Here is a 10,056-nt window from a genome sequence, read left to right as displayed (position 1 = left end):
ATATGATAAATACACAGCCTATATAAAGTAGAAATTTCTTTCTGCAATCATTGAAGCACTGTCTCGCGCAGCGAATATCTCACGCATGCGCTCTTGGCAGACACACTCGGAGCAAGCGCTCTCGGCAGAAACACTCTCTCCAGTAACCTTTAAGCTATGAAGCTGCCAAATCATACCAAATAACACATAAAAATACACAGCCAATATAAAGTAGAAATAATGTATGTACAGTGTAGTATTACTTACCGGAATCGGGAAGACAGCGAGCACACTGATGATGGTGTGTTAGGCTGAGTCGTTGGAGGTTGGGGTGGTGGGACACTGAAGTGTCATCTCATCATCGTCTATTTCCATCAGGGCAGGCAGGTCATCTTCTTCTATGTCTGCCTGCCTCGATGTCGAAGGTCGAGGTTCGTTGTCTGCTGTGACTGATGTAGAAGGCTTGAAAAACGACAGTATGCTTGACTGCTTAGCCTCGCACATTTTTCTATCATACAGTTCTTTGTAAGCACTCAAACCATCCTGCAAATATGCCCTAAACCTACGTGCCCTTTCAAAATTAAAATCGTACTTTTCTGCTATCATTACAGCATTGTCAATTGCAGCAAAAATCTCACACAGTTGCTTCACCTTCAGATCCTGGATGACTTCACTTTCGGTCCGTCCACTACTGCATTCGGTTTCGATTGTTATCCCTTCCTCTTCCAATCACATCAGCTCTTCACCTATCAGTTCTTGGTCATGGAATGCCAAAACCTCTTCAACATCATCTTCGTCAACTTCCACAAGCCAAACTCACTTTGTCCTTACTTCATTCACCACGATCGAAAGGCTTAAATATGTCTAGTTTTATGCTACGTGTAACTCCTTTACAAGCTCTTTTAGGCTTTTCTGATACCTTAGAACTCATCTTGCTAATGGATGCTCAAAATAAATTGACATAAAGCACAGATGCTCACAGGTGTGTGTTTAAGCAATGCCAACTAGAATACCGTTCCAGGGGAGGAACTTGGCTGTTCGGGGCGTGCGCTGCCTTTTATCGTAACAGTGAAAACACCTTCTGTTAGTGAAAACAGGTAACTAATGTCAGTCTTTCGCAACAGCAAGGTGTCATAAAGCAAACGTTCGAAAAGCGGGGGACACCCTTAATACTAATCTCCCTTTTAAAATCGTAAGGAATCAATTTACTTATTTGGTGTAACAGTCACTAAGAATTACAAACAGCTGTTTAAAGTAAACTTTCTTACTTTATTGAACCATGTAAAAAGGATATCATTAAATTGGTCACCTCTATCAATATGGTTAATTGGACAAATTAATTCTATTAAAATGAATATTCTACCTAAATTTATATATCTTTTTCAGGCTTTACCCATTTTTATTCCTAAATCCTTTTTTGACTCAATTCTATTTTGTCCTCTTATATATGGAAAAATAAATGTCCTTGATTAAGTAAAGTTCATCTTCAAAAATCTATAAAGTCTGGAAGTTTAGCCTTACCTAATTTTAGGTTTTATTACTGGACAGTTAATATACAATATCTTACGTTTTTGCTATATTACATTAATCGTGTAGACTGTCCAGTATGGGTTTCTTTAGAAGCTAACTCTGTTAATAAATTTTCTATTATTTCTCTTCTTGGATCCTCACTTCCTTTATCTCTAAGTAAACTAACTGATAATTTAATAGTTAAACATACTCTGAGGGTCTGGATACAATTTAGAAAACACTGGTTTATTGAGATTTTCCCTTTCAAGTCTCACCTATTCTAACTTTTTTTTAAACTCTCCATGACTGATTTAGTTTTTAAAGAATAGGACAGGTTGGGTATTAAGTGTTTTTGAGATCTATTTGTTGGAGGAAATTTTTTTTTCATTTGAGCAATTGTCAGCTAAATATAGTTTATTCAAAACTCACTTTTCTTAGATACTTACAAATCAGAGACTTTCTAAGATCTCAATTATGCACATTTCCTATAAGCTCAAATAAGAACTTACTAGACGTAATTTTCAATTTGACACCTTTTCATAATGGTTCAATATCTAATATTTATGGCATGTTACTGGAGACGAGCAATGTTCCTTTAGACAAAATTAAGAATCTTTGGGAACAAGATTTACAGACTTCAATATCTGAGGAAACTTTGAATGAAATTTTTAAACTGGTTAATACTTCATCGTTATGTGCTTGCCATTCCCTCATACAATTTAACATGGTACACAGAGCTCATGTGACTAAGGATAAGCTGTTTCGTTTTTATTCGTATATATCCCCCTACTGTGACACTCTTATAGCTAGGAGGGCGCTTTTGTTTAAATGGAAAGATGCTTTTCCTCCTACTCATGCTCAATGATTATGCGACATTATGTCATGCTTAGATTTAGAGAAGATTTGTTGTTCAATTTCTAAATCTCGTCAAGAATTTCAAACATTGTGGGGACCTTTTCTGAATTATTTTCAAAACCTTCAATTCGTTGTTTAAATTCAGATGTTGGCTATTATTATTTTTTATTATATGAGAAGGTATTTTACCTTTTTTCTCCTTAATAAACAGCTTTGGTCTTGGTAGGGATTAGTAGGGATTTGGATACAGAATTTGGCTTCCCCATAGAAGGCAGAGGGTTGTGGTGGATGGGGCATATTCTGCTTGGAGGTAGTGATCAGTGGCTTTCTGTAGGAATCTGTTCTGCGACCCCTGCTCTTGGCGATTTTTATATCACTAGATGAGGAAGTGAAAGAGTGAGTTAGTAAGTTTGCAAATGACATGAAAGTTGGTGGAGTAATGGGTAGTGTGGAGGATTGTTGTAGGTTGCAGTAGGACATTGACAAGATGCAGAGATGGGCTAAGAAGTGGCAAATGGAGTTCAGCCCAAACAAGGTGAAGTGATTCATTTGGAAGGTTGAATCTGATGGCAAACTACAGGGTTAATTGCAGGATTCTTAGCAGTGTGGATGGAGAAAGAGGGATCTTGGGGTGCACATCCAAAGATCCCTCAAAGTTGCCACTCAAGTTGATAGGGCTATCAAGAAGGCATATGGTGTGTTGGCCTTCATTAGTCTGAGGATTGAGTTCAAGAGCTATGAGGTAATGTTTCAGCTCCATAAAACAGTGGTGAGACCACACCTGGAATATTGTGCTCAGTTCTGGTCTCCTCATTATAGGAAGGATATGGAAGCTTTACAGAGGATGCAGAGGAAACTTACCAGGATGCTGTCTCGATTAAAGGGAACATCTTGTGAAGATAGATTAAATCAGCTAGGGCTTCTCTGTTTCAAGTGAAGGAGGATGAGAGTAACTTGACAGAGGTGTACAAGATCATAACAGCCATAAATAGAGTGGATAGCAAGAGACTTTTTCCCAGGGAGGAAATCGCTAATAAAAGGGGACATAATTTTAAGGTGATTGATGGAAAGTATAGAGAGCGTGTCAGAGGTAGGTTCTTTACAGAGAGTGGTGGTGCACGCAATGCCTTGCCTTGCCAGGCATGGTGGTAGAGGCAGATACATTGGGGGCATTTAAGACCCTCTTAAGCAACACACAGAAAATGCTGGAGGCACTCAGCAGGTCAGACAGCTTCCATGTAAATTAACAAACAGCCAAAATTTCAGGCCGAGTCCCTTCTTCAGGACTGGAAAGGAAGGGGGAAGACATCAGAATAAAAAGGTGGAGGACAAGCTAGGTGATAGGTGAAGCCAGGTGGGTAGGAAAGGTAAAAGGCTGGAGAGGAAGTAATCTGATAGAAGAGGAGAGTGGACCATAGGAGAAAGGGAAGGAGAAGGGGCACTGGGGGAAGTAATAGGCAGCTCAGAAGGAGTAAGAGTCCAGGGTGGGGAATAGAAGAGAGGAGAGAGAGAAAGCCTTTTTTTACAAGGAGGAGAAATCGATATTCATGCCATCAGGTTGGAGATTACTCAGATGGAAGATATGGTGGTGCTGTTCAACCAAGAGGAGGCCATGAACCAACATGCCAGAATTAGAATGGAAATGGGAATCAAAGTGTTTGACTGCTGGGAAGTTCTGCTTCTGGTGGATGGAGTGGAAATGCTCGTCGAAGTGGTCCTCCAGTTTACGAGGGGTCTCACCAGTGTAGAGAAGGATGTATTGGAGGCAGCAATGAAACTCTTAGATAGGCACTAAGAAGAAATGGTGAGCTATGTATGTGGGAAGGATTAGATTGATTTTTAGTTGGTTAAGAGGGCCAGTCCTGCACTAAAATATGCGGTGCTATGAATCTCTCCACTGACAGAAGCTGTCATATCTTGTAAGACAAAGGTGGTGATGGAGAACAACCTCACCCTCAATACAAACTGCTGCACCTATTCAATTAGGGAGAAATCGGTTTGACATTTGTACTCGCTAACAGTGACTAAGCAAATTGGAAACAGCTTCAACAACAGGCTAAAGTTACATAAGAAAATGGCATTAATACCATTAACTGACAAACACTTTGTAAATAGGTGATAAAATAATCTGCAATGACATGTGACATTTCAAGTCTTGTTTATCCTACTTGAACCCTCTTTCAACTTAGTTTAGAGGATCAGACCGACGGACACATGTTTATACTGGTGTAGTTGCTATTTAAGAATTGGTGGCACAAGTTTGTGATACAAGAACATTTAACATCATAGGTATTCCTTCCATTAATCCTGCAAAGCAAGTGAACAGTCAGCTTATAGTTAAACATTGATTGGGCACCAGTTTTTCTAGGATCCGGCCACCATATCTTCTGGAGGAGTGCTGATCTGAACTGCTCACAATTAAAATTAAACAAAATTTATAAAATTTTACGGCTGTATGTTAACTTCCATCATTTTCATCTAATGTGAATACATACTGTGTATATTCACTATTTCTGCCCTTTCCTTGCGTTAAATTACAGTATCACTGCTCTCCATTTTAAAAGTGCCTATATACAGTATTTTTCTAAATTTGAAATACACCCTTTGCAAGTTTCTCTTCATGGTCATCTTTAGAATGTAATATTGTCTTGTCACTTTTACTATTCTCTGTAACTCACCAAGTCACCAGGATCTGCATGTTTTACCCTTCAAGTGTTTTTTTTGTTACCTCTCTATTCATCAAATTTTTCTCAATTTAAAGTACTGCAACTGAGTTGTAAAAACTGATCCTGTATCAATTGAATAATTTGCTGAAACCATTCCAACACTCTACAACCACTTACTCTTAGAGTAAATTTTGCTCTTTACTGTGACAGTATCTCATCACCTTAAAGTCAGCACGAACCAGTCTAAAACTTTAGTAGCTGAAACTCATTTTCTGCTTTTCAAAAAAAAATACAGTGAACTCAATTGTGTCACAAAAACAACTAAATATACAATGTGGGATTTAACCTTCTTCAAAAATATTTATCTTTCTCCACAAGTCCTCGATGATTATCATATTATATCATTTCCTCACCCATGAGATAGTCTTTTGCTTCAACGTATCGATGTCACACCCTCCTGACAGACCTTATCCTTCCACATAACTCACAGGTGACAGAAACAATTGTTGAATAAAATCACTTTCAGTCGAACCTCATTGCACCATGTAGGAAACCCTTCCCATACGATAGTGATTCCCAATGGGGGCGGGTAACACCCCGTTACAGGAAATAGAAGTCATCGGAGGGTGTCCAAGAGTCAGGGGGTGGTAAGCAGCACCTTAACTTGAGGCACGAGACCTCACCAACCATTAATAGAGCAGGCACTTCTAAACAAAAGGATGAGGCACGGGAACACAGGAAGAACCACAGCCCTGCAGGCAGTGAGCACTCATCGTCACGACGCATCTGACCGACCTCACCAACCAAACAGACATTATCGGAATGCATAAATTAGCAACCAGGGTGCCCAACAGTTCCCCTTGACTCGTGGCAGAGAATGAGTTCATGCAATTTAACAGTTGATAAGTCAAGTACACCTTCTCAACTTTCTCTACAGATCTACGGAAAACAGGTTGTGCAATGGTACGACGCTGGCTGGAGCCAGTCAGTGAAGCTGCCAACCCCGAGGATTCCTCGTGAGGGGCTCAAAGAGACCTCGGCTTCATATGTGCCGTCAAGAACCATCTTTGGGAAATATGAGGTCTTACGTGATGATTGGTCAACCGTGTTAACTGGAATCGTATAAAGGTAGCTTGCCGAACACCAGCTCTATCCCCACTAACATTTAGATTCCAATCTGAATTCTTGTCAACAAAATTTTGCTGTTGTGATTGTCTCCATCTTTGCCTCGCTGTTCCTTTGCATGCCACTACCATCATTCCATCCATGTCAACTCGCTGCCGTTGTCAACATCTAATAGGCATTCCCAGTTTGTGTTAATATTTTATTTTAATTTAGCCCCGTTAATGATGGATAAATACGTATGATGCGATCTCTACAAGTCTGAAGGCAGTGAAGTCTTGAATTCTAATCCTGCTAAGAAACAGAAACTGCAGAAAGTGTGTCAATAAAATGTTATAAACCTGGAGTACGGTTTTATTCTGTTCCCGTCAGATCAGTGACACCCCATGTGTCTTATTTGTAATACTGTACTGTCTAATGAAGCCATGAAACCATCAAGATTGCAGGAACACTTCTGTAATAGACACCCTGAAAAGGTGTTACTCAGTTCCGGAAGATGAAGGAAGCGTTTGAAAAGCTTTGCACACTTGAGTCATTTGCCAAGAAAGCTAAAAATGACCTTGATAGTCGTCTCTGCTTCCCATAACATTTCCAAATGATAGCAAAGTGTGGAAAATCTCATACAATTGGTGAAAGATTAATTATGTAAGTGCTCACCACTGTTCTCAAAATGGATACCAGTATCTTAAGATCAATTTCTCTGAGTAATAACTCTGTAGCTCGTCATATTGATCAAATGAGTGAAGATACTGAGTATCAACTATGCACAGAGCTACAGAAAACAGAATTTGGAATACAACTGGATGAGCCAATATGTGGGACAACAAGGCATGCGAATAGCATATGTACAGTTTATGAAAAATGGAGAAGTCTATGAAGAGATTCTTGCTTGTAAAAAGTTAAAAACAATTATCAGTGGAAAATCAATCTACAACAAGCTCAAAATGTATATTGAGGATAAAAATATTCACATTAGGAACATGATTTCTTGTGCAACAGATGGAGCACCATAAATGGCAGGTCACCATGCTGGTTTAGTGGTATTTATGAAAAAAGAAATTCTAAGTCTGTTTGTAATCCATTGTGTAACTCATCATCAACATCTTGCAGCCAAAAACCCCAGACAGCAACTTTGTCCAAGCATGACTCTTGTATTATCTGCTGTCAACAAAATTAAAGCTCATCCATTAAATAGCAGAATATTATATCAGTTATGCCAAGTTAACGATGAAAAGTTTGAATCACTTGCTTCTTCACACTGAAGTGCACTGGCTGTCACAAGGCTGCTGCTTAAAACATTTCTTTGGTCTTCTTGACACTGGTTCAATTTTTGCTCAAAGTCGACAAGAGCTTAGGAAACAAGATTGAACTAGCCAATCTGTATGACAGAATGAACATTCTAAATACGAAACTGTAGAAAGAGAATTTCATTTTAATCCAGGCAAAAAGTACAGTGTCCACTTTTATCAGAAAGTTGGAAATATATAAGCAAAAATTGGGAGAGGAATGTTCTCATAGTTTCCCTGCATGGAAAGTATGGCACTCTCCTTCACAGACGGTGATTTCCAAGAGTATGCTTATACCTGCAGTCATTGAAGAAAGATTATCAGAATTGATTTAAGGATTTGAATGACCTGGAAATTCCAGACTGGGAAATTAATCCATTTCTTTGCAAGGTGGAAAAACAGGGAAGGACTTGCAAGAAGAAATTACCAAAATTCAGAATGATGAAAAAACAAAAATGTTTTTTCAAAAATGTCTGTTTTCATAGTATATGGCTATAATGTCATACGAAGTTTCAAACTGCTCTTCATTGCATTTCCCTCCTCCTACCTTGTTGAAAGAGGCTTCAGTGCGGTGAACCACTTACTAACAAAAAACAGAAATCACTTGGACATTGTTACATCTGGGGACTTAAGGCTTCTGCTGTCGCAACTTGAACCATATATTTCAAATCATGCTAAAAACTGTCAAAGCTCAGGGGTCATATTGATATCAAAGTTGCTGTACAGTGCACAGGTATTGTGTAAGCTACATTTAAAGACAAATAAAAATTCAAAGCAGAATCAGTTTTCTCATGTTAGAATATGGTAGAAATGTTTTTACACAATAGGAGTACCCGAAAGTATATTGTGCCTAAGAGGGGAGTTGGCAAGTATGAAGTTGCTTTAGGGGAGTGTTGGTTAAGTATGAAGTTGTTTTGGGGGGTGTTAGCAAGTCTGAAGGTGCTTTAGGCACCGATACGGGGCCGCAAGGAAACGATATGATTTGGCACTTAAAGACAAACCCGTTGGGTTTTTTGAGTGGAAAAGATGTGAGCAAGCGGGACAGAAGAAAGTGCTGAGAGCCACCACCTCCACAAATGCTGCTGCTCTGAGCGTGTTGTACTTAGTGGCTAGCCATATTGCTAAGGCTAAGAAGCCTTTCACCATTGGTGAAGAATTGATTCTGTCTGCTGCCAAGGACATGTGCCGTGAACTGTTGGGAGAAGTTGCAGCTAACAAGATGGCACAGGTTTCTCTTTCAGCTACCAGAGTTTCAAGGAGAATCGATGACATAGCGGAGGACATCGAAGCACAGCTGTTGGAACAGCTTAACGAGTACCATGGTATGCTATCCAGGTCAACGAGTCTACCGATGTCAACAACAAGGCAATACTGCTGGGTTTTTTGCCATATGTATTTCAAGACGATGTGCACGAGGATATGTTGTGTGCACTGCCGCTGCCAACTAACACAACTGGGGCAGAACTATTCAAGTCTTTGAATGACATGTCAGGCAAACTGGACTGGTCATTCTATGTTGGAATATGCACAGACGGGGTTACAGCTATGACTGGACGGCTGTCTGGTTTCACTCCTCGAGTCAAAGAGGTTGCTCCTGAATGCCAGTCTACACACTATATCACACACAGGGAAATGCTGGCTAGCCGAAAAATGTCACCTGATCTTAACAGCGTATTGAGTGACGTTGAAGTTATCAATCACATCAAAGCAAAAGCCCTTAACTCACGTCTGTTTGAGCAGCTTTGCGAGGAAATGGAGGCAGAGCACAGACGGCTTCTCTTACACACTGAAGTCAGGTGGCTATCAAAGTTTAGAGAGGCGTTGGCACGTATGAAGGTGCTTTGGGGGGCGTTGGCACGTATGAAGGTGCTTTGGGGGGCATTGGCACATATGAAGGTGCTTTGGGGGGTGCTGGCACTTATGAAGGTGCTTTGGGGGGGCATTGGCACGTATGAAGGTGCTTTGGGGGGGTGCTGGCACGTATGAAGGTGTCTTGGGGGGGCGTTGGCACGTATGAAGATGCTTTGGGGAGGCGTTGGGCTAAAAAGGGTTGTAAAGCACTGCAACAGGAACTTCTGACAATCCTGGATCCATGTCCTTGGGACTTCCTCTGACACTAACCTCCAATGTAGATTTCATTACAACCTGCCTATAGGTCTCCAAGCTGAATAGCTGCAGTGTTTCAAGATAGCCATTCATTGACAACTAGGGCTGAGCAATACAGTGATGCTCACAGCTTGTAAATAACCAGAGAAACAGACAGATCATGCAGACTTGGGTAAAAATCTGATGTAATAAAGGCTGGGGTTTATGAGAAATATCTATAATTGCTTTTCATGGAGTAAATGAGGGCAAATGAAGCCAAAATGACAGAAGTGATGGTTATGGGATGAACCAGTTAAGAATCAAAAACAACAAAAGGAAACCTCCATCATTTATTTAACCCTTTATTTTTAAACAAGAGAGTGTGCAAAACTAATTTATTCTAATAATTTAACCCACTAAATGCAGTATTTTGCCAGCAAATTGAAAGTGCTGCTACTGAGTACTCCAAACCTGATGTTCCTTTATTGAGGTGTGGTGCTTAGAACAAATTCTAGAGACAGTAAAACAAAAGTCTATACAATTGTAACGTAAGT

Source organism: Mobula birostris, chromosome 4 (assembly GCF_030028105.1).
Source record: "Mobula birostris isolate sMobBir1 chromosome 4, sMobBir1.hap1, whole genome shotgun sequence".
Lineage (NCBI taxonomy): Eukaryota > Metazoa > Chordata > Chondrichthyes > Myliobatiformes > Myliobatidae > Mobula > Mobula birostris.
The sequence above is the reverse complement of the archived record's forward strand: the minus strand, read 5'-3'. Positions refer to the sequence as shown.